Source organism: Solea solea, chromosome 10 (genome assembly GCF_958295425.1).
Source record: "Solea solea chromosome 10, fSolSol10.1, whole genome shotgun sequence".
Classification (NCBI taxonomy): domain Eukaryota; kingdom Metazoa; phylum Chordata; class Actinopteri; order Pleuronectiformes; family Soleidae; genus Solea; species Solea solea.
The window spans coordinates 11,683,523-11,710,359 of NC_081143.1; the positions used below are offsets into that span (position 1 = coordinate 11,683,523).

General features: G+C 38.9%; 3 non-coding genes across 3 annotated transcripts; all 3 read left to right on the top strand.

The window, feature by feature from the left end:
• The first annotated feature begins 6,247 nt into the window (after positions 1-6,247).
• On the top strand, positions 6,248-6,320 carry trnaa-ugc (transfer RNA alanine (anticodon UGC)). Its single transcript has one exon. It is a non-coding gene; the product is annotated as a tRNA-Ala (tRNA).
• A 984-nt stretch (positions 6,321-7,304) lies between these two features.
• Positions 7,305-7,377, top strand: trnaa-agc (transfer RNA alanine (anticodon AGC)). The gene has a single exon. It is a non-coding gene; the product is annotated as a tRNA-Ala (tRNA).
• A 453-nt stretch (positions 7,378-7,830) lies between these two features.
• On the top strand, positions 7,831-7,903 carry trnaa-agc (transfer RNA alanine (anticodon AGC)). The gene has a single exon. It is a non-coding gene; the product is annotated as a tRNA-Ala (tRNA).
• The last annotated feature ends 18,934 nt before the right edge of the window (positions 7,904-26,837 follow it).

A 26,837-nucleotide genomic window follows, 5' to 3' on the forward strand; every position in this document is an offset into this window, starting at 1 on the left:
CCCAACTAACCATGTTAAGGTTCTTGTTATTTTAGATGTTTTTAGTTTTGAGCAAGGACAGGGTGTGCTTCATCATTGATCAAGTGTGGCTTTTAAAAGTTCTTACTGTCCTTGATATCCATGGTAGTTTGGTGATAATATGATAATGGTACAATTATAGGGCCCTAATATAATAATTATATGGTTATAGGTAATATTATCGTATAATTTCTAGGTAAAATACCTCACATTACGCTCACTGGTTTTCCATGGGTTGAGCACATGGCTGTCCCTGGCATTGGTGGCCTTGTGTCTCTCCTGCCCTGTGAGACAGCTGGACACTCTGTGCATTTGGGTCCTGATATAGGCCTGCTGCTGAGCCAACCAGACATTGACACCCTAATTCCCAACCATCAAGTGACAACCCCTACAAGTGAACACACACACACACACACACACACACACACACACACACACACACTGTCTCCCCAGGGACCCAATAGAAACAGCTCTACAAACACATTCTGCTGCATAATAAAATTACTTCAAATTGATACAGCCGTTGTCGGCTGAGTTACGCTTTTAATCGTTAAAATAAAAAAAGTTAATAAAACTTGAGAAAAGTTTGTCATATCAATCAAAATCAATACATTTTAAGTTATGTAAAAAAAACAGACAGCATGACTTTTACATTAATTTTAACATTTGTAAACCGTCAGTTTTATTCTGGTAGTCTGTTTTCATTCACAGCATCCTATCAAGTTTTCTGCTTGTGAGATTGCTTTCCCCACCCTAATTACATGCACTTGTCTCATTGTCGCTTCCCCTCCCTGTGCATACAATATACATTGTCTTTACCCAAATGAGGTCACTGCAGCAATCCATTGTGTATTTCTGTGTTTTTTGATCCTAACCTGCTGTTCACCTGTGAGCGGTACTTGTGTTTTTGATTCCTCTGCCTGACTGACTGCTCTCTCGTGTCTTCAACCAGTTTTTGCATTAAAGACTATTAACTTTTTCCTGTGTCTGGATCTGTTTTGAGAGTCACTCTGTCTGTGTGCCTGACATATAAGCATAAACATCTCTCTCTCTCTCTCACATACACACAGAAATCTGTCTGTCTCAGTCAGGACACATCTCAGTCGACTACATAAACATGCATAGACCTTTCAGTGTCTTCAGCTGGCAGAATTAATGGACCCTTCAGCTGTGCACGACAGTGTAAGGTAATGTGGTGTGGTTGACACTCTGCTGCGAGGTGCAAACCTCGGACTAAACTGCAAATATGTTCAGTGATGGATCACAATAATCAGCTGTCAAACCAGGTCAACATCCTCAGCAGCAGCTTTATATTGGTTTTGTTCACAAAAAGCATCATGTCTATCAACTTTGGCACAATTAAGTTGCCTCAGGTGTCCACAGGGACCATGTTGGTCACCACTGTTCTAGAAAGGTTTGTGTAAATATATATATATATATATATATACACACACACACACACACACACATATATATATATATATGTGTTACCATAAGATTAATAATTATATTTATATGAAAGTGTACAGAAATCAAAATTTGGTCATTTCTGTATTTTAAAGTAAAAATCCTTCCTCCATTATGTCCAGCATACCATTTTAGCTTCAAGGTAAAGCAGTTCATATGATATTTAATACAGGGACTTGTTACCTAGAAACACCTGCTGTACTTTTCTATGTAATAACCATGACTCATATACCCGTTTCCATTTATTTTCAAAATATCTCATAATAGTGGCTAGCACTGTTGCCTTACAGCAACAAGGCCACAGGTTCAGATTCAAGTACAATTACTGTGTGGAGTTTGCATGTTCTCCCCATGTGTGGGTGGGCTTTCTTCTTTTCTTTTCTTTTTTTAAATGAACAAAGGAGTACAACATGTGCAGTTATACCAAGGGGTGAATCTTCTCTGACTCACTACCTCCCTTTTCAGAGGGGCAATGGAATCTAGTGATGCTCATAGTGGATTTGCTGTACAAGATCAACAAATTGGGTTGAAGTGAGAACGGGGCTTCAATCGTTCACCAGAATGCAATTCTTTCATTGGCATGGGGGTGAAACTTTAACATTGAACTAAGCAACTGAGTGGATTTTGAAAGACATTGAGAGAACCTATTACTATAACCTACTATTTTCACCAACCCAAATAGAGAAATGGAGGTATAAATATATCCTCTGTGGTTCATATGTACAGTTGTCTGAAAAGGATAAACAGCCTAACCTTAAATTTTAACCTAAAGGTGAATCAACTGTAATGTACTCAGAATCTTCTCTTTTAGTTGTAAACAAAAATACCAACATACAACTAAATGGGGATGTTGTGTGGAGACCACAGTGCAACTACAGGAGAACATTTTAGTTTTTGGTTCTCTCAACGTTTGGGAATGTTAGGCTTGTGTGAGTGAACATTCTCTTAACGTTCTATTAATGTTTTAATGTTTAATGTTTTGTGTTAGCAGGGGCAAGAGCTGAATCTTACCATTGGTGGTTGGAAGGTCCGCGTGGTGTGTGTCACTACTCGACCCGTACCGGAAACTCGATCCGTTCTGCGCACGTGCAAAACACGTCTACACTGTCGTAAATATCCAATCATGTTCTGGGTAAGAATCCGGCACTGACAACAGGCTTTTCCCGCAAAAATGAAAATCAGCTTTAACTAGGGCGGGTGCTTGGCTGAACTCCTAGAAATGCGTGTGGAATGGGAGGTGTAGCAGGAGTGCGTGTGACATTTGTGTGACTCTCACACCGATTGCGTGAGAGTTGGCAGCCCTGTCACTATGTATCACAAACACAACACATCCTGTACTCATTAAAAAGTAAAAACACTCAAGCGCTTCTGTTCCATTCTTGATATTTATAGATTCATTTTACATCCAAAATCTGTGTATCATTACGAATCAAAACACTTTCATTTAGAAAAGATGTGAAATCATCACAACCGTTTTTGCTATATGGAATACAGTTAGATAATGTTCAGGTCATATCACCCACTCCTCCTTAACAGTTGTTTTTTTTTTCCCACACAGTTGGACTTCTGTAGGTAAAGCTCATGTGGCCCCCAGGTCATTTGAGTTAAAGACCCCATTCTAGAGTCAGGTCATATGTGAGCCAATACGCTATGCCATGGAGCTACAGAGGAGGGAGGGAGAGAGATGCAGGCACATCCCCACAGTGGAATTGATGCATCTGAATGTGTTGAATGCACACAGCACTTGGAAATCACTGTGCTCCTCCCGAATACAAAATGAGTCATCTTCATCATACGTAAATATGCTACTAGCATTTTAACAGTCATGTTAGAGGTCTTGAACAGGGCTTGGACCATTGGACATTGACCTTGCTTACTTGTGGTATTTTGTGAGATTTGTGTAAGAGTCACTTATCCTGGACTAATTCACCAATTTAGAATGACAAATGAGGTTGAAAACACAAATGAACTTTTTTAATTAGAATTCTTTCACAATTATTTTTGAGATGTGGGTCTTTTCAGCACTTTCAAAACCCATCAATTAGGAAATCAGAAATGCCTGAAAGGTGAAATTGCATTGTATTACACAGCAACCAGGTTGCAATCTATCAGCTATTAAAAAGGTCTCACAAGCTCTAAATGTGTGTATTTTTTTTATCAGTCAATATTTTTTTTAACACACTTTTGTCATTTGACATTTTGCATGATTGTTTTCTCTTTTCTTCCTTTTCTACCTGTTTCAGTCGCAAGACAGACTGCTGGCCCTGTGTAGCCATCAGAGGAATTGGAATGAATAAAGTATATCAAAATAAAATGAAGAAAAAGTAAAAAGAGAAAGCCAGAGAAAGGGATTCTGAAAGACGGAAGAAAGGATGCTGTGGCACTGTTTATAGTCTTCAGGCTGGACCAGCTCCACCTTGAGCAGGTGTTGAACAAACACTAAAGACAAAATAGAAGTCCAGTTGAATTAAAGTGACAAAACCAAAAAAAAAAATGCCAGGCATATGCACAAATTGTACATTATACAAATGTTATTCTATGAAGAGGTAAAAGTCATAATTTAATTTATTTGTGGGCTTCTATTCAGACAAACACAATAAAAGTCAACAAACATCTATATACTTCAGTTTCTTATGCCAAGAAACAACTGTCATCAGGCTAGAAAGGTAGCAGGATAATAATATTTCTTACTTCCATATTAAAGCGGAAGTAGGCAAGATTACTGGAAAGAAAAGTCACTGAATGTGTAAATAGTTTTACACATTGTAAATGTATTGTACAAATAATACATGCACAAGATGGTTGATAAGAACTGCAAAAGATGTGCGACCTCAATGGAAATACAATTAGGAAAACAGTCACAGCCAACACTTGCTCTTCAAGGAATGGTGAGACAAAGGTCTGTTAACAAAGTCATACAATTTGTATGACCCACTTAGAACTGAGCTCCAAATGCTAAAGTTAACCTTCTGTTCTGCACTTCCTGGACTTCAAAGTTGCTGTCTCATAACTCCCGTTTGAACAGAGCCTGCATGACACGCTGTGCTGACTGCACTGACTTGCTTCTAAGTATTGTTTCTGCAACATATTCACACTACTCCAAAAAAGAGAGAAACAAGCGGGGTGTTTTTGCACTTTCTGCGGGGATTTTCAGACATCTGTGCCATGCTTTGAGTTCACAGTAAGCACACTTTTTTTTGGCTTAAAAGAAAGCTTTGATGCTGAAAACAGGCATAAAGCCACAAGTACCAACAGTTACACGAAATGCAAAAACAATCATACATTTGTAAAACAGAGTAATTAGCAAGGAAATGGAACCAGGACAATAGCTGCCTTCTTGGCACTATAGGTGGAACACTGAAAAACTACCCCCTTGGAGATGGTGGCAGCTTCCAGGTGGAGCAAACAGCCATGGCAAACTCAAATAAATTGAGTCCTATTTAAAGACTGGTGATATGGGTGCCGAGGTGTTGCCACTTTGTTGTGGAGACTAGTGATGAATGCAGGAGGGAGAGAGTGAGAGATGTAAAATGGAACAACTCCCAAGGGCAGGAGTATTCATATTTGCGGGGAACAACACAAACGTAAAAGGGATTGTTGGAGAAATATAACCAGCCATTAGCTGTGGAGGAAATGGCTGCTAACAACGAGGAAACTATATTCTGTCTCTCTTCAAAGTCAAAGGAAAAAGCCGTGTGAGGTAATCAGTGCAGGGCCAGAATAAGTGGAGGTGTGTGTTTGTGTGTGCTGGGGTGTCACAGAAAAGTCACACAATGAACAGGAGGTCTTGTTAGTCTATTAGGATCACTAAAATGTGCACTGCCAGGTGCACAGTGAAAGGGGTAACAGTTACAGTCCGGCACTTTACTTCTGCAGAATATAAGTGTGTGTTTGACCATTTGTTCCTAATTGATGCAACCTGACAGTGTAATAAAACAGTCAATTAGCAGGAAGACATATTTAGAACAAAAGGAACAGTATTATACTGTATATTATAGGTGCTGAACTCATTAAACTATACCAACTGTCTCTAAAATATTCTTCCATTAGGGAACTGAAGGTGTGTGATTTAAGCATGTATTAAGTCATGAAATTTATCATGATTTGTTATGTGTTCACCCATTTTTTTTCATAATTTAAATTCTGATTTACAGACTGCCAACCATGTTTATTGTTTGGTTTGGTGTTTTGGTCTTTTGCTCCACCAAAGGCCACCCACATAATGCTGCATCCCTGCAGGACTGTTTTGGGTGCACAAGGTGGGAGGTTATTTCTCAGGAGGATAATTTGGATGAGCACACTTCTACTGTCCTGGACTATACTATATTAACTTTCGTACTAAGGCAGTACTGAGCAACAAAACCATCAAAGTGTTTCCAAACCAGAACCCCTGGTTTCACTGCAATGTGAAATAACTGCTAAGGATGAGGGATGCTGCATTCAGGTCAGAGAACATGCTGGCCTACAGAGCTGCCCACAGAGACCTAAAAAAAGGGCATTAGCGAGGCCATGGACTGGTACAGACAACGCATAGAAGGGCACTTCATTACTAAAGATCCCCGGAGGCTATGGAGAGGCATCAAAAACCCTAACTGACTACAAGTGCAACATCAATTCAGTATCATCAAGAGAGGTCCACCATGCAGACCTTGAGAGCCACCAGATCGAGAGGGTGCTCTCTCCAATGCACTATGTAGATTTTAGCTCCGCCTTTCAAGGCGAGTCAAGGTGAGTGGCGAATTTGCCAAATCATACTCACAAAGGGGAATTAGCTCAGATGGTAGAGCGCTCGCTTTGCATGTGAGAGGTAGTGGGATCGATGCCCACATTCTCCAGGGTCTGTTGCAGGCTTCTCTTTATCCTGATAAGTGAACTCCACTATCATCCACCAACCAGTCTCACCTTGACAAAACAGAGCTCAAAAGTCAACTGTCAGCCACCAATGATGCTGATCTGAGCCCTCCTCCTAACAGGATCAACAGTAACACAAAGAACAGTCTTCACTCACATAAATCAACATTCAGTAAAGATTCCAATCAAAGACAATCTATATTTCATTTTTGACTCACATTGCAGTCACTTGGGAAGATTTAATCCAGGCTGGATTAATTTTGGCTAGTTTCTTTGTGGCTGAAGTCTGTACAAGAAACAGGGCTTGTCTTAAATTAACTTGATCAGTCATGTTGAGTCTTGCTAGATATCATCAGGTCTTGTTAAGAAATTAACCAATCAGTGACATTTCATCTAGATACACATAAAAACCACATATGCCAACAGTTTATATAACAAGCCCCATTTCTTTAAGGTGATCCAAGAGGCTACTTCAGTTCCAAATATCATCTGGGAAATAGCATAATTCCATCTCTGTTGAGGAGTTGAGAGTTGAGAGGGGAACTTCCTCTCTGTCCGGAAAGATTCCTATTTAAGGCAATCTAGATTCCATGTTTGGTTCTCATAGCAATAACTTGGCTAGTTTGTTGCAGCTAAGGTCTTTGAAGGCAACAGGGCTTCTCTTAAATTGGCTGTGGCTCTTTGAGGGCTTGACCAATCACGTAGAGTCTTCTGAAATATCTGTTGATCAAATTTAGTAAATGGCCAACCAATGATATATCAACCCTGTACTCAGAAGGCCTACATTTCCCGTATGTGTTTTATGACAAGCCCCAAATGTTAAAATTTCATTTCTTTAAGATGATCCAAGAGGCTACTTCAGTTCCAAATATCAGCTGTGAAATGGCATTACTCCATCTGTGTTGGGTGCAAGAAGTTGAGGGGAACTTCCTCTCTGTCCGGACGAGTGGTTTGAGTCCTCTTACAAAGGGGAATTAGCTCAAATGGTAGAGCGCTCGCTTAGCATGCGAGAGGTAGTGGGATCGATGCCCACATTCTCCAGGAAGCACTCGTCTTTAATCCGACAACATCACATTACATTCCTATTTAAGGTAAACTAGATTCAATGTTTGGCTCTCATAGCAATAACTTGGCTAGTTTGTTGCAGCTAAGGTCTTTGAAGGCAACAGGGCTTCTCTTAAATTGGCTGTGGCTCTTTGAGGGCTTGACCAATTACGGAGAGTCTTCTGAAATATCTGTTGATCAAATTTAGTAAATGGCCAACCAATGATATATCAACCCTGTACTCAGAAGGCCTACATTTCACAGAATGTTTTTTATGACAAACCCCAAATGTTCAAATTGAATTTCTTTAAGGTGATCCAAGAGGCTACTTCAGTTCCAAATATCAGCTGTGAAACACCATATTTCCATCTGTGTTGGGTGCAGGAAGTTGAGAGGGGAACTTCCTTTTTGTTAACACGAGTGGTGAATCTGCCAGTTCTTCCTCACAAAGGGGAATTAGCTCAAATGGTAGAGCGCTCGCTTAGCATGCGAGAGGTAGTGGGATCGATGCCCACATTCTCCATGAAGCACTCGTCTTTAATCCGATAACGTCACATGTATGCTGAGTTTGACCAAACAGACCTCTCAAAGTCAATAGCAATAGTTGCCAGCCAAGTTAGTACCCTCTTGAAGCTCAATTAGACCAAACATAATTATCATCCACCTACCATTCTCAGTTTTATTTTGACAAAACATAACGATATGTGCTGGCTGACTTTGACTGAAGAGACCTCTCAAAGTCAATTACAAAAGTTGCCAACCATCACGCGCTGGCCACCTCATACCTGGCATTGACAATTCCAAAAGGAAAGATGGAGAAAAGTAAACAAATCTATAAAAACACTGAGGAAAGATTCCTATTCAAGGCAATCTAGATTCCATGTTTGGCTCTCATAGCAATAACTTAGCTAGTTTGTTGCAGCTCAGGTCTTTGAAGGCAACAGGGCTGTGGTTCTTTGTGGGCTTGACCAATCACGGAGAGTGTTCTGAAATATCTTTAGATCAAATTTAGTAAATGGCCAACTAATGATATATCAACCCTGTACACAGAAGGCCTACATTTCACAGATGACAAACCACAAATGTTTTAATTCCATTTCTTTAAGATGATCTAAGAGGCTACTTCGGTTCCAAATATCAGCTGTGAAATGCCATAACTCCATCTGTGTTAGGTGCAGGAAGTTGAGAGAGGAACTTCCTTTCTGTCAACGCCAGTGGCAAATTCGGCAACACTTCGTCACAAAGGGGAATTAGCTCAAATGGTAGAGCGCTCGCTTAGCATGTGAGAGGTAGTGGGATCGATGCCCACATTCTCCAGGGGCTGTCACAGGCTTCTCTTTATCACTATCCTTTGGAAGCTCAGTTAAACCAAACCAAACTCAACTATCATCCACTGACCAGGCTCACTTTGACAAAACAGAGCTAGAAAAAACAACTGTTAGCCACCGACAGTGCTGATCTGAGCTCTCCTCCTAACAGGATCAACAATAACACAAAGAACAACGAAAGTGAACAACTACACTCACATGGATCAACATCGAGTAAAAATTCCCATTCAAATCTAGATTGCATTTTTGACTCGCATTTCAGTCACTTGGGAAGATATTATCAGGGCTGGATTAATTTTGGCTAGTTCCTTTGTGGCTAAAGTCTGTACAAGAAACAGGGCTTGTCTTAAATTAATTTGATCAATCATGGAGTGTCTTGTTAGACATATTTAGGTCTTGTTAAGAAATTAACCAATCAGTGACATTTCATCTATTTATTTATATGTTTATTTCGGTCATGTCAATTAGATCACTCATCATCACACATCATCTTAGTGTAGTTCACACAATACACATAACCGAAAGGGAAAGCGGGAGAAGCAAAAGCTTATCTAGTCCCGCCCCCATTACCCACAGAATACATATTTTCATCGTACAATACATCATTTTTCTTTTTCTTATGACATTTTGACAAAAACATGTTTCAGCATCAGGTAGCACTCAGAGATGCAGTCTAGAACATACCACATCCCAAGGAGAGCATTCCAATTGTCACAAATGTGAATATGTACACATCCTCGACATCCTCTACATCCAGTGCGGCAAGGCACTTGACTTTCCACTTATCCTATCCGTCCCGAATGTAGCCAGCCATGAAGGTCCCATCTGGGCAACTAAGTTCACCAGAACCTGCACTTCTTGTTGAGAACACTCTGTCGATCGCATTCAGTGACCAGCTTAGCAGTTCCATCATGGATCAATTGATTCTCCGTAGTGACTCGATTCACAGGGGCAGCTAAATACTTCTCATGTGTTGACATTTGTGCTTATCAATGTCTAGATACACATAACGACTACATATGCCAAAAGTTTCACAAACCCCAAAATGTCCAAATTCCATTTCTTGAAGATGATCCAAGAGGGTACTTCTGTTCCAAATATCAGCTGTGAAATCTGAGAATTCCATCTGTGTTGGGTGCAGGAAGTTGAGAAAGGAACTTCCTCTCTATCGAGGTGAGTGGTTAGAATCCTCTCAGAAAGGGCAATTAGCTCAAATGGTAGAGTGCTCGCTTAGCATGTGAGAGGTGGTGGGATCGATGCCCACATTCTCCATGACACGTTTTAGAATAACCTTTAAGTGTGGCTGGATATTACAGTGGCAATGGTATACATCATCAGCAGCGCAGCACAGCACACACGAGCAAAGATCTCAGCACTGACTAGCAACACAGACAGATGTAAAATGGGGCCTTTTATACTGTGTCTCTGATTGTCAGCTCTGGTACTACCATTTGCAGGTTTCCCATCAACATCCTTACTATCAGCAAACAATTTATTTTCAAATTAATATTTTTAACATGTTTTTACAATATTTTTAACAATGTTTTTTTTTTTACATTATTTTCGTAAAAAGAAACTCTACAATCATCATCAAGATTCAAAAAATCCAATCCATCTTCCACAAGTTCCCCTCTCCTTTCTCTCCACTTGGTCTGCCCCGGAACCATAAATAAGTTCCTGCTCGCCTTGGGACTCTTTTACCCGAACACCATGCTGCAACAAAAGAAAAAAGGTGAGTGTCATGCCACACAGCAATCCTAACACATATTAACACAATTAACCCACAGAAAAGTTACCCACAGAACCTACTGACTTCAGTCATACATTGCCATTAATATACACATCGTTATTGCCTGTTCTAATTCTCCTTTCTTTCCAGGAGGAGCTGAGTGGTCACCACAGCACCCGCCTCAAGACAAACGATTGTTGAAAGCTTCTCTTTATCCTGATTAGTGACCTCTGGAAGCTCAGTTAGACAACACATAACTCAACGATCATCCACCTTCCATGATCACCTTGACAAAACAGAATTCAAAAATCAACTGTCAGCCACCTACAAAACTGATCTGAGCTCTCTCCCTAATAATCCCAACAGTAACGTAAAGAACAACAAAAGTGAACAACTGCACTCACATATTCCCAGGCCCTGTCTCTCAGTTGACCTGAATGACTGCATTTCACACCTTGACTCAGGTTAAAATAATAACCTGTAACTGGGTCAGACTACAATCTGAATTGTTAAATTTAAAAACCTAATATTGAAAGTGTCCGATTGCCTGTTACACATATGTTTTACACCTTCTGAACAACATTCAATGGCTCATCTCCTAACTACAACTAATACTACTCTTTTTAACTTTTCTGTTTTATCATTGACATTATGAAAGAAATGTCTCGTTTATAATATTGTATTTTTTGTATTTTAATTGTGTATATAATTGCTTTAATGTCATGTACCATTAATGTGTATGCTAGTTCATTGTAAATTGATACATTTAATTTGAAATGGAGAGATTTCTTTTTACAAATGTGGCATTTTTTCCTTTGGCAAGTGTAACACAGTTATTATATCTCATCGTATCATTTCCATGCTAGAAACCACCAGACATTGTTGAATAGTAAAAAAGTGGTTAAAACAAAGTTGAAGTTATTCCATTATTCCTTCTTAAAGCTTGTAGGTTCCATTTTACAACAGCATGCTTGTGCCACAGAGCATGTCATCTGTGGAACGGAGGAGGACAATTGCTTCTCGTCTCTCTCTTGATCTCCACATCAGGTGCAGGTAGGGAATTTCTTTGTGCTGAAAGGCAAAAGCAGTTCCTCTGATGAAAAAGAGTCACTCTAATAGGCTCTGGAGAACCAGCAGGAGTGGTAGTGGCATGGGAGCTGACACAGTGTTATGATGGGGATTGAAATACCATTCATGAGAGGAACTTTAGAAGTATGATAATTATGTCTTTGCTTCAATTTATAGCAGTCACAGCAGACCTTCACACATCACAACCAGCCAGTTAGTGATGTGACACAGCACAGACAGTCCATTTCACATTGCTGATCTTGTACATGTAGTTGCATCTAAGGTTGTTCACTTCCATAAATGCTTTGGCTAATATCTGATATCAGATGATGCTTTGCGATCACATCTCTACACCGTTATTATTGTCCACATATTACACTGTACAGAAGCCTTTTAATATTAGATGTGGAAATGATAGTTGAGTGGATTGAGTGCAGTGGTGTATGGAGTACTGAAAAACTACACTTGAGTTCAAGCATCAGTGCACTACCTCACCAGAAAATGACTGTATGGCAGAAGTCACATATTGGTATACTACTTGAGTAAAAGTTTTGAAGTACTGTATCTAAAACTGACTGTGCTTGACCAATATGTTGTTAAATGTGCTTGAACACTAAAAGTAAAAGTTAATTTGATAAGATTGGATAATTATGAAGTGTAGTCCCCCACTTAAACATGGAGCATAAACATACAATATAGTGGAGCAGTATGCTGTGTGCAATCTTGAAAACTTCTAACAGCAATTTAAATTGGAGCGCATATTATTAAACTATCACAGATTAAACTAATAGCAGGTGTAGATTTGATTATGTAAGACTTTAATAAAGTGTCTAAAATCAGTGTTTGTCTCCACTGGCATCCATGAGAGTGACCATCCCATTTCCTGCTGTATCGGAAAATATATATTAGGGAAAAAGTATTTAATTTATCTCAGAAAAGTAGTAAGAAGTATAATAAGTATAAGTGCTTTCCAAAATACTTTAGCACAGGACCAAAATTATTACTAATTACATTAAATCACCAATTTAGAAGTAGACAATAGCAATGAAATAGACATTGAAATGTCTAAAAAGTCTCCTGAAGAACTATTATACAATGTGTTTATTTACACAAAACATGAAGCTACATGATATAGCTTAAAATGGCACCAATGAATTACTGACAAATACTGAGAGGTCTTCTGAAATGTTTTCATATTATGTGTGTACTGTGGTGGATGTTGATTTCAGATGCAGGAAAAGAGTCTTAATATGCGGCACCTTAACATTGTGGCAGACTGCTAAACTTCACACAATACATAAAAACATTGTTAACTGGCAAAAAAAATGTAATGCTTGTCTGCGTCATCCACTGTTATTGACACACACTAAAGCAATGAGTGAGGTGATAATAACCCTGTCATAAAAAAATAATGGAAATATCATTAGCAGTAGACATGAGTGCTTTGTTATTCTGACCTGAGTGTTACCTCATTTTCAAACCAATGAAACAAAATTATCAAATTAAATATTCAAAAGTTCAGCTCGGTAATCAGCAATCAGTGGTACATGACTGAGCAATGTGCTTGTGCAAATGTTGTTAAAAGCAAGTCAAAAGGATAAACTCAGGACATCATGGTATTTCCTGTAGAGACAGCGGAAGAAGGGAAAACTGCCGGATGGATGGACGGACGGATGGATGGATGGACGGATGGATGGATGGATCAATGGCGCAACTATAGGTGGTGCAGCCAGGGCCTGAGGGGAGAGGCTGGCCTTGGATTTACAATTTATACTGTGCTAAGGTATTTGTTCCACCCCTCAATAGTAATGCATGGGTGAAGGGAATAAGGGATTGGAGAATGAAAATACTCTAAGTTACAGTATAAACAGTGGAAAATCCATGACATCATTGATACGTGGCTGGAGAAGGACGTGCATAAAACTGCACTCGTTTGGAGACAAATGCAGGAGTGCATTTGTGAGTGAATGTGGCTATAACACTTGCTACTTGAAACCTATCCTTTTGGGGACATGGGGAAATATTGGGACAAATAAACAGTGGAAAATGTCTTGCAATTATCGAGCTGTGCAAATTGAGCTGTGCAAATTGTGACCCTGTGCCGCAAGAGCTGACCAAACGGCCCGAAGGGTCAGTTAAGTACCTCAGTACGAGCTCTTATACATTTTGTCACAGCATGTTCAGCAGGACATCACGCGAAAATAAACCAAGCACTGTTTTTTTTCGGTGGGCTGGGATGTTACCTTTTTAAGTTGCTGCCAAGCATATAAGGGAATGGTTTCTGTGTGTATGACATATACAGTATATAGTCAAAAAAAGAGGGCTGCAGCAAAATCGTCATTTGATTTGGTTTATGCAGATTATCTATCGGAACAGTTTTTTATGAACACTGCTCACTTCAGTCTCATTGTGCTCTACATATTATTATAAGATTGCTTGCATAGAAGGCAATACAATAAGCATCTTTAGCTCATGGGATGAAGGAGCTGCTAAACTACTGTTGCCTTGTTTGTAAGTAAAGGATTTCAAACACCAAAGTCACAAAATAACACAATTGAATTTACTAACGGAGACAGCAGTGGATCAACATCTCCTGTCTGCCCTGCTGTAAATTACAGATGTTTCTATGTATGGATGGACCACCATTGTTTCTGCAGTTGCCCAAATGGACAAACTAGCCAGAGTGTGCATGTTTTGCATTTTGAACCAGGTCTCTCAGCAAACAAAGAATGACATTTCTTCTGGTATGCGAAGGCCACTGAGGAGTCCTCTGTTACGATCTGCTATTTAACCCTTAAATGTCACTTATTCCCATACACTGGACCATTATCAAAAACCACCATTACAATCCAGGCCTGCTGAAGTCTACAATATATCAATAATATGTTTGCTGCTTTATCTCACCTGTAAGCAGCTCTCAATCTCACGCAACAAAGTCCGTCAAATCAGTTTTTCTTTGAGTCACTGCTGGCAACCATTTGTCACTGAGACTGAGCATCTGTGTCTCAGGCTGGTTCTCAGTGCAGGGGGACGTCATTGTTCAATCCAATACAATGGCTCCCCTGAAATTAAATATCAATCAGTTAAGAAGAGGAAGACATTAGAAATGCTGACATGATCACATCAAAAGAAAGGGATGCTCGCACTTATTTACATCACAAGGGTCATCAGGGATATCTGAAAGGAAGAATCACCCGAAGACAGCACTCATCGCAAAATATAAGTCCCAACTCATCTGCATGTTTTTAAAGTGTTTTCCCGTCTCATTTTCTCTGTGTAATTGGCAGACACTTGAACTGAGCATCAATCAGAGAAAAATTAAGGCACTTTATGTGATACGTTTCCCTAAGTGAAAAGGTTTTATTACTTCCACCAAGGTGGTTATGTCTTTGAGCAGCATAACTCAAAAAGATAAGAACGGATTTTGACAACATTTTAGTAGATGATTTGGATTCAAATCCTATCAAAACCAAATTGCTAACTTTGATGGGGTTTTGGGCCCTCTAAGTGCTTCCTCCTCCTAATTGTTTAAGGCAGTGTTTCCCATTTTCTCTAAATGGGGGCCCATTTTTTAACGATGGCAACATATTGATCCATTTCACGATATAAATTCTAAGAAGAGCAAATTTGTACATCACGTAGCGACTAACTGACTTACAGCCATAGCGGTATCATTATGAATTGGTAAATTAAAAAATAATTAAATCATTTCTAGGAAATGTTTATTACAAATTCATTGTATGCATGTTCTTTTAAAACTTTTACAAAACAATTGTGACTAAAACGTTCAGAAAACTGCAAATTTGTATTTTCTTACATCTTTATTGTACAGCCATTATTATCAAACCTACTACTGTAATCCTTATAATTATATAAAAAAAATAAAATCATATTGTCTTATTTCATGTCTGAGCAAAATGTGCTCAAGCAACTAAATTGACTGAGAAGTTCATTAAACAGGAAGATTTCTCAAAATAGATTTTTCTGGATACATTTGCATTTTTAATGAGTTAAATAAAAGGAAGACATACATGCACTTTGTTAGCCAGGCATCTCAGAGATTAATGATTAAAGTCAATGACAAAAAATCTTTTGATGAGAATATGCTGGGCTCTAGTGAAAGAAAGCCTATTTGACACTTTATTGTCAATTAAGACAATGTGTTTTTTTTTGTTTTTTGCCATCATGCAGCAATTAGTGTCACTAAGTCCATAATGAGATCTTAGCTAAATCCGGAGAATTATGCAGGGATCCACTTTAACCGTGACACTTCTGTAAAAATCTATTTGGATGAAGAATGGAGTCTGGAAGAAGCAAGTTTTCTTTTGCCATTGAACATTTCTGCAAACCACAGTTATGCTTGTGTGAACCAAAATGACATAGTGACAGTAGGCCTGTCAACCAATTAAAAGGTTTTACTGGGATTAACTAGACGTTTATCCATAGTTTACTTGCAGTTAATTGCACATTTATCGCACATTATCTGTACATAATTTTTAAATACGAATCAACAACGGCCACAATGCTTACTTTATGCAAATATGTTAATAATTAACGCTCCATTTCCAAACGATGACTGTCCAGAATCTTTCACAGAATAACATGCTCCAAAAATATAATACAAAACAAAATACAATATTCTTAAAGCATAACATGGCAAACTCATGCCCAACGAACAACAACAGATGGACACATTGACCTTAATGTAACATATAATACTACACAATAATACTACTTCTTTAAATTACCTAACTACCTAATTAGTAATGCATCTGTTAACACACGGTGGCAGCAGCAGCAAACATTTGGTTAGTAGAGGGCATGTTAGTTTGCAGAAGTGACCAGTGTCACTGGATGCCCCTCCTCTAAGCTCAACACACTGTGAAACCAGCATGTATTACTTTCACTAGCTCTCATGTGGCGGAATTTGTTTGGAGTACATAATTGCACTCTGACAAAATGATTTCTCTCATTAAGTTGTCCACTGCTTTATTCCCCACATGATGATTGTGGGGCGATGAAGCCAGTCCCAGCTGGTGAAAGTCCATTGCAGGGCAAACATACAACCACAAATTCACTCTCAGATTCACTGCTATGGTCAATTTAGAGTGACTAATTAACTCTTGTTACTTGTCTCCCAACATAGCACTCTAGCCTCAAGAGAGAATTGTGTCACAAATATACACATTGTATGAATTTTGGAAAATAAGTGTATATAGTGTGTAAGTTCCATCTGTAGTTCACAGGGAAGGTAAAGACAATAATCAAATACAGAATCTGAATTTAAATGTGCTTCCTTCGTCTGAATTGAACATTAACCATGTGTACCCATTTTAATGATCCTACTTACCTCTAAATAAAAGGTGTAGTTCTCCAGAACAAACACAAATGGATACAAACACTAAGAGGATCATGGTACTTAGAGGACTGCTACCACACTCAGAAGCTGAACTTTCATAGCTTGAGCTTGAGGATCAGACGAGGTGATTGGTGGACCCAGATTCACCAGCGCTCCAATCCTGTGTTTCAACTGAGAAATAGGTGATGAGGAGGAAGCTCAACCAATCAGCCGACAGGGATGACACACCTGAATTAGAATATTGAGTCACACTGGCAGGGAGGGTGACAATTTAGGTGTGCACACATGCACAATGTATATATTTTAAGTAGTGACATACTTGGCAACTTGCAATCTAATTTGGAATTCATAGAAACATTTACAGTAGAATGGGACACTATTGAATGTATTATTTTTTTTCTTTATTTCATTGGAAAGCTGCTTGACAGGTGTTGTCCCGGTAACATTCACTTTACATTGCGGCATGTTGCCATGCATTTTGCCTTGTTTGCATCTTTCTCACAAAGTTCTGGACAGTCAGCTTTTACCTCTCAAGCACAAGTACATGAGTGGCATTCAAATACGACACCCTGTACAACATTTATCTTATTATGGTTTATACAGAGCTACAGGGAACACTCCAGCCAACACCTGAACTGGATATAGATGACTATGTTTTTATTTGCTTAGCTGTTTGGAAATTTCAGGTATTTTAGATGGGTGTTGTCAAGGGTAAGTTTGCATTTAAGTCTGCATTTATATTGTGCACTGCTTATATTGTGAACTGCTTTACCCTACAATTTTGCCATTCACTCACACACAGACAGTGTTTCTATAAATTGCTGACTGTATGAATATGAATACAAGTATAAAAAGTCTATGAGAAAGTTCTAGTCCAGAACCTCTATATATTGACATATAAGTAATTATTGCAACAGCTGTCCCAAGTTTTTTCTACAGGTTTTTAATACCAGACAATCCCATTTTTGAGAGATTAAAATAAAAATGTGAATACCTACTGACTGTCCAAATTACTTTTTATGACCAGAATCCACTTCTGAAAACATTGTGTGGGTGCTAAACCTGAACCATAAATGTATATAGTTTCACAATTCTGTATTGTAGAGACTGTAGGTAGGGTGGCTGGGGTCAGAGAGGATCATTTCTAATTCTACAATCATCTCCTTGGTCATTTTAAGTTGATATTCTGATTTATTTATTTCATATTCTTTATTCTTAGGATTCTTCTTTAGTTGCTGTTACCAGTTATTCCCACTAGTTGATGCTGTAGTATGGAGATACAATAGTGAGTCGGGCACATGCTGCTTACTGAGCAGCGTTTGGTCAGTCAGTCATCATCTACCGCTTTATCCTCTGCCAGAGGGTCGCGGGGGGTGCTGTGCCAATCTCAGCTACATCGGGCGATAGGCGGGGTACACCCTGGACAGTTCGCCAGTCCATCGCAGGGCCACACACAGATAGAGACAAACAACCATTCACTCTCACACTCACTCCTATGGTCAATTTAGAGTGTTCAATTTACCTAATCCCCACATTGCATGTTTTTGGACTGTGGGAGGAAGCCGGAGAACCCGGAGAGAACCCACGCACACACGGGGAGAACATGCAAACTCCATGCAGAAAGGCCCTTGTTCCGACCGGGGCTCGAACCCGGGTCTTCTCGCTGCAAGGCGAGAGTGCTAACCACTACACCACCGTGTGGCCAAGCAGCGTTTGGGTCTCGTTAAAAAATAACTCTGAATTTTGAAAGTGCACCTTTGTTGTATTTTGTTTATCTGGCCTTTACCCTTAACCTAACCATTTACTTCAATGTTCCTTAGAAACAGGTAAAATAGTATTTTGTACAGAGTACAAATATCAACTGAAATGGATTAAATTCAGTCAATATGTTATTTCATTTAAATTTAATAACAGCACCGAAGACTGCTGAATCCCTTCCAGCCAATAGTAGATGGTTTAGGGCATTAGATGGGATAGTACACAATGCCTGCTCTGCTCTAACAGCCTGTCTCTTTAGAGTGCTAGCAGAGATTGAACCCTCTGAAGTTAAACACAGTAAAATAAATGTTCCCTCATCACTAGATTTCATTATGAAGCTATTAATTACAGACAGTACAATTGAGACAATTTATTATATGCACTAAATTAAAGCAAGATGTCAAAAGCAGGAACACTGGACTGTATTGTGCTACTAATGAGCCTCTTGTGTTTTCTCTTTAATATTTAAATAAAAGTAATACAAGAAAGTGGTGATCACTGATGCTGATTTGCGCATGCACAGGCATTTTTGTTTCTGGCTGATATTTAACATAATATTGGCCATTTTATGTCATCTGCCTTGCACTCCCTGCACTACTAGAGTGTTGTTTTATGAGGTCCTGTTTTTCTCTTTTCAGTTTTATCCTTGTCTATAGGGTCTAGGAGTAAATTTGATATTCATTTCAAAAGCTAACCTTTCCCTGTTAATAAGGGTGATATTTTGCTTGATATACTCAGCTCATAAGACTTTCACTTTAACCATGAATATGACAATTTATTTATTAGAAGTCAAGAAGTCACTTACTTCAAATATTATTTGAAGTAATATAATAGTAATATAATATTTCACATTTCTACTACATAGATGGTCTAGTTTTAATAGACATTCATCTTCCCAAGGGTGGATTATTACTTTAAGATCCTCAACTGGTTTACAGTGACTTCACCAAGTTTGAAGGTGATCCCATGAAAGCTCTAGGACAAGTTTGTTCAAATACCATTGGTATGAAATGGCCAAAATCGCCTCCGTCTTGGCATGCAATCCAAGGTGGCGGCCTTCCTGTGGGATTCACAGGAAAGTCGTCATCGACTTTTTTGACCGTCCCCACCTAATGAACATGTGTACCAAGTTTTGTTCATGTACGTTTAACCCAACAGCAGTTGACCTAACAGGATTTTTTTGGCGTCAGTTTTTAGCCCCGCCCACTTTCATTTTTTGACAGGCATTCCCCGAACCACTAATATACGTAATTTTTCACCAGGTCTGATGCGGTTTCAAAAAAAAAAAATTGGTGAGTTTTGGGGTATGTTCAGGGCCTCAAAATACGAATCGTATAGAAGAATAATCCTTACAGTTTCAATAGGGTTCTACGCACTTGTGCTCGAACCCTAATAAAAAGAATAATCCTTACAGTTTCAATAGGGTTCTACGCACTTGTGCTCCAACCCTAATAAAAAGAATAATCCTTACAGTTTCAATAGGGTTCTACGCACTTATGCTCCAACCCTAATAAAAAGAATAATCCTTACAGTTTCAAAAGGGTTCTCTGCTGCCAATCAGCCCCTCCTCCAGTTACTGTTGCTTCCAATTGGTCCATAGCCTGTGGTCTCTGCTGGGTCCTAGTGCCCTACTGCTACAATCGCTATCGCAAAATGTCATGGCCACTGAGTGAGCCCCACGGTCAATTGTGACCGCGGGGCCGTGGTGTTGCTATGCCATGGATCGTTGGGCTGGGGAGCGATGGAGCTTATGTGATGGTGGGTCAAAAGGCTGGAGTTGCACAACAATTGCATCAGAATGACTGTCCCTACGTCATAAACATTCACTGTGGTGCACACAGAACGGCACTGGCTGCCAGAGATGCATCAAAGGCTGTGTGTCAACTAAGTGCATGTGTCACCACTGTTAACAACATAGACTGTATACATACTACAACTTCCCCCATCTGAACACACACCGACTACAGCAACTCCACAACAAAGTGGAGGAACATGAACTGCTGAGCCTAAAACAACCATCTGGTAAATGCTGGCTGTAGTTAGAGAGGGCAGTTAAGGGCATATGTGCCAACAGGGTTGCTCTGGTTTTGGAGTTGGAGGGGGAGGAAGCTGCAAGAGCCTGTTACTTACATACATTAAACTACTTACATTGCTAATCACCCTACTTTTTATTGTAGTTGGTAACACTGTCAAACAATCTCCAAACGCAAGACAATGAACACACACAAAAAAGAGTGACTAGTGACATGTAAAGGAGTTGTTGTTCAGTGTAACTGAATCAAATCACTAGAATCAGTTAATTAAAAATAATTTTTCAGTACTTCCTCCATGACCGGAGCACAGACTCCTACTCCACAGACTACAGCAGCAGGGTCTGTGATGCCACTTGCGTTCAGCGGTGCTGTCCCTAAATACACCAGACTCCTCAGTTAAATATAGAGATTTCCCTGTTAAGTGTTGGAGATTCAGCACTGTTCGGCTTGATTTCTTTAAAATTAATTAAAACAATTCTTATGTCTTTGATTTGTATATGCAGCCACGTCTTTGTTTTAACTTGTTTATAATAATAATAATAATAATAATAAGAAGAAGAATCATAATAATAATATTATTATTAGGGCTATGAAAGTACTTATTTATAGTTCTCAGATGAATGTCCAATTTACTTTGCTTTTGTTATTTATTATTGTATATAGTCCTCCAGAGTTGCACTGAAAATAAATATTGTTTAACTGGCATTAAATTACAGTTTCCTTTATTTGATTTGACAAATAATTTTGACAGTGCAGATATTGATATAATGACAATGCTACTTCAATTAAATTATATTTAAAACAAAATTAAAACAAAATCATGATACATCTTAAACATGATGATGCTGCGGACACATACATAAGGAAAATGAAACGGACCTCCTTAAATCATAATTGACTACCCCTAGTCTTTCCAATTGCGTACAGTGGCATATTGATCTATTGGTTACACCTCTTGAAAGTGGGAGTTTACGACACCCTTTTAAGACCCATACTCGTGTAATCCGGTGTTAGCTGAGCTACCTTCTGATGGCCATTTAAGAGAAAACAGGTTTCAGGCACTTTTGCATTGGCTTAATTATACAGTAGGCATTACTGATCATTTATCATTTCATGATAAGCTTTAAGCATCCTGAGAGAGCACTATTTTACATCTCCTCTGGGCTTTACATTTGTGCACAGCATCAGTGGAGCCTTTGACCTATCACAGGGTAATTCAGAGAGAAAGAGCCATTAATGAAATGCTAAATGCAAAGTTTATTGACATTAAAAAGTTCAAGTTAACAGTAAACAGTTAAGACTTGGTTCCCCCAGGGGTCATGATTTTCTTTAGATCTCCAACAGTAAAGTGTTAAGGAATAAACAAAAAATAAAGTGACCATTTTACTATCCAGTTTCTTTCAGGTTATGGAATCACCTGTCTAAGCTGCAGCTTTAACAGGATGACGGTAATAGGTCTCATGTTTGTTGTGAAGTTATGTAAGACTTACTGGAGCTGAAGGTGCAGTATATGCAAAGTATTAACTGTAATTAAGTCTGTTAAGTAAGTCAGGCATATTGCACTTGGCAGCTCCCTGGTGATGCACAGATGTGTGATGTACATTTGATTGCATGAATACCTGCCCGTCGAGATCCAGTTGGACCCATTGGGTCAAGCCGGGTTCAGGCAAAAATGCAGAAATGATTCTCAGGCTCGGGTAATGTACGGTCACAGCTCGTAAGGTCGAACTCGTCCCAAAGCTGGGGCAGGGTGGTATCTCCTAACTGTAAATACAAAGTATTTGAACTCTTTGAACTTAGAATGTTCCAGAACCATGGTTATGCATATACTTCCATACTGCCATTTTCAGCCCTCTCAGTTCAGGGCCCAACACATTTGCATGGTTTGCATTTCTTAAATGGAAATCTCTGTTAAATAGCAAATGTCTACATTTATTACACAGTTCAGTCATGACCATAAGCCATACTGTTGTGATGTTTGGATACATGCTTCTAAAATAAATATAGACCCAGGGCTATTTGAATAATTGGCAAAAAGGGCAACTATGAATAAGCAAATATAATTTTTTTTCTTATTTACTTTGTCATAAAGACATTTTGAATTTAACCCTTAGAACACAGAGCATGTTGGCTGTTTTTTTCCCTGTTTAAACGTACAGTATATACAGAGGGTATAAGAATGTCTTATATCCTTTTTTTCAGCACAACCTAGGTAATCTGATAAGAAAAAAAAAAAAAAAATGTTCATCAATTATATAAACACACCTGAGCGAAATCACAATGTTTAAAATCGGATTAAATTTGGGAAATTTGGTATATGTCACAGTTCAAAGTTCACTTGGCTTGTTTTTATGAAAAAAAAAGAGAAGAAAAAAAGTGTCTATTTTGTGACCTCTGCACAATTAGCGCTACTTTATATCACTACTAAAATGCAATATAAGGTGAATCATAACTTTGACTCAACAACACATAACACATTGTTTAAAGCCTGACCTATAAACACACCCCAGCCACAGCAATTCAACATGGGTACGCCTGCGGGAAAGATATGTGCCGTGTGAGCACTAAGGGTTAAACACAATGGAAATACTTTTTGAGTACTCCTGCACCACCAAATGTTGGCGATGATGAATTTATCTACATTTCCAAATTAATGTTTCATTAACCGTGCCTGTGTATATTATCATTCATTATACCCGTGTCCACTATTTTATACTGATGTAATGTTTGTGGCTGCAATGCACTTATAATATTACCATATGAAAAATTCATGGCAAAATTCTGTTTTTAACACTCTTTTTCTTGTTTTAAGGGGGTGAAGATCACCATAGCATGTGTGTGTCTTCATAACTGCCTACTGGCTGACGGGGAATGTCACATGTTCAGGGAAGGTAACTGGAGGACTGATGGACTAGGAGCAATGCAATCATTTAAAAAAAAAAAGCTTGCAACAGTCCCATGATTCATAAAAAAATCGGTCTGTTAATCCCTCACACTACAGGATAATCTGGCTGGATAATTAATCTGTTCAAATCTTCGTAAAATCGGAAGACACCCATCATTTCCACTACACATAATCAGGCAAAACCAGTACTGAGTGCATTAGGCTTCAGTGTGGATAGGATACGCCCAATCCCTTTTCCCAGAGGTTGGACATTCCATTGTAAAACATTGAGTAATTAAAAAATAATGCCATTTTGCCAACTGCTTTATTGCTGTCCTGGGCAATGGAAATTAGTATGCACTTGTCTGTAGCAAAGCGGGGACATGTCAGAAAATATCTTCAGCATTTGAGAATACCAGTGAAGTGGTTTATGGTAATAGACTGCTAGCAGGTTTTGTTGAGATTAGCTTAGCTGCACAACTTGACAATTAACATGAGTTACCTTGTATTAGGTTAATCTAAGAAGTATCTCATAGCTTTCCTTTAGAAGTGTGCCCCTGACAAATCCCCAGTTGGGTCACTTAATCTTTACCTTTACCTTAACCCTATCTCTTTGTCTCAACAATTAGTGGACACACTAAGCCCTTACTTGAACACGCAAAATGGAGGGGTAGGGATGTGTGGTAGGGGCAATGGGTGAAATGGAACAGAACCAAAAACAGAAACCCTGTTTGGCTTGGTCTGTTCTCTCTCTGATCAGAGCTGCACTATAGCTCACATTTCAGAGGCACATAAGTTGATTCTCTGTGACGCATTAGGCTAAGCACTCTCTCTCTCTCTTTCTCTCTCTCAGAGTTCAAGTTATTCTCTCTCCTTCTTGATACCTTTAAAAGTGCCACTAGCTTTCTTTCTAGCAATCAGTTCTTCTCTATCTTCAATACACCTCAGAATAGCAGCAGGTGATTTCATACTGTGCAGCTTGGAGCAGAGGCCAAGATATGCTGCATTCCTTGTACAACGGAACAAGCATAGCAGCATGTTTTTTTTTGTTAAAAAATTAACAGTGGCTATTGTGTGTATGGCTGACTTACTGTGAAACAAATACAACAGTAAAAGTACCAGTGCTTGTACAGTGGCAGCCATCCTGTAATCCTAACCCGGGGTACGTGATGTTGCTCTGGGTTTCCAAGTTCAAAATTGAAGTTCAGGGATTCCTCAGAATTCCGACTACAAATGGAATGCACCAAGAGACCCACAGCTTGGCTGTCACAGTAGCATTTGTGGAGGCCCTAACAACTAGATGTAAGAATGTAGTAGTAAAGCAAAGTAATAACTAGTGATCTGCTCAGTGACTCAATGTAAAAGACTGTATGAGTGCATACAGCAGCCATTCTGCTGTAGCTTCTGGTTGATAATGTATTTCGAGCCATTTTGCTGTGAAAACATGGCAGATGCTAAACAGGGAAACGCGGTCATTGAAAATGAGAACATTAATTGTTAATTCCTTGGGGTTTATATGAATAACATCACACACAAGGTTAATTACCCCCAATAAAACATGCTAATGTAATCAGCAAAGATCATGTGTTTGATCAGCAAACAAGAGTTTTGTTGCTTTATTCCAATTAGACACATGATAAATGGTGCATGACAACCCACTGCCTCTGCTCACTATGTTTACACGGAAACCCTGTGAACTTGCTTCGAAAATCACAGTTTAGCTGAGGCATACAGAAGTCACAGGCTTTACGAGTGACAATAAAGCCACAGCTCATAAATCATGGTGTCACACTGCAGCTGTTTAGCTATGTAGCTGTGATAATGACTTATTATATATATTGTATATTATGCTGAAGAGAAGATATTCTGCCACTCAGCATCTGCCAGGACACAAACATAGGTGTCATACACTTCCTCAGCATTCCTGAGTCATTAGCGTCGGTTTGGGATGACAGCACCTGACACATGACAGGCAAGGGCCTCCTCCTCTGCTCGTCCCAGGAGGCCACATCTGACAGGCAGCTGACTCCACTTCCTCTCTCACTTAGACACTGGCTGAGTGACTGATAGATGGTTGAGGGTTGTGGCACCGTGCAGATGAAAAGCAGGCCAAAAAAGAGGACAAAGAAGTTGCAGAGAAGACAGGAATTGAGGAACAGTATTCAACAGTTGTTAGTTTGGAAAGTTGCTCCCAGCCTGATTTATTTCAATACATTAAGAAGGATATATGCACATATGTATTGAGTATTAAAAACATTGTATATATGTATATATATATATACAATGTTTTATATATATGTATATATATATATATATATATATATATATATATGTATATATATATATATATATATATATATATATAGATAGATATGTGGAACGGTTCACAAAATCCACGGTTCGGTTCATATCACGGTTTTGGGGTCACGGTTTTAGGTTGAGGTCAGGTTTTGAAACATTGCTGTCTCTCCTCACATTTATATACATTTGTAGTCGAAATTCTGAGGAATCCCTGAACTTCAATTATGAACTTGGAAACACAGAGCAACATCACATACCCCGAGTTAGGATTACAGGATGGCTGCCACCGTACAAGCACTGGTACTTTTACTGTTGTATTTGTTTCACAGTAAATCAGCCATACACACAATAGCCACTGTTAATTGTGTAACAAAAAAACATGCTGCTATGCTTGTTCTGGAAAAACCAGCATCTTTTTTTTTTTTTGGTGTGTGTGTATGCCTACTGCATAGGGATTCTGGTGCCAAAACTTGTCTGCTACAGGGCACCCATCCAATCCAATGGAGAGCTACAAGAAATAATGTCATTAAGATCCTTTTGTGTGATTACAAACTCAGCTTCAAGTGGTGGTCTGCAGGAAGTTGTATTTTACATTCTCCAAGACACAAGTTCTGCAAATTCCTTCCAAACTAAACCATATGTCACAACTGCTGTATTTGTCGTGTGCGATAAATTAGCAATAAAGGAGGCTTCTTGTTGGATTGTTGGACTTCCATGGTTTTACAAAGTTTATAAGACAAATGTGTCCTGTGACTGTAATTTGGGTTGGCTCGCTCACAAAGTAGCTTTGTCCTGGGTTTTTACTGCAAAAAGCACCTATTAAAGGAGGCACTGAGTTAAGATGTGTGTATTTTTGTGAGTGTGTGTGTGTTTGTGTATGTGCAGGTGTTTCTTGATCCAGACTGGATAAATTCTACCTTTGCAAGATGTATGTTGATTGTGTTTTAGTGTGTGCATGCATTTACATAATCATCTTCAACATTTGTTCACATTGTCA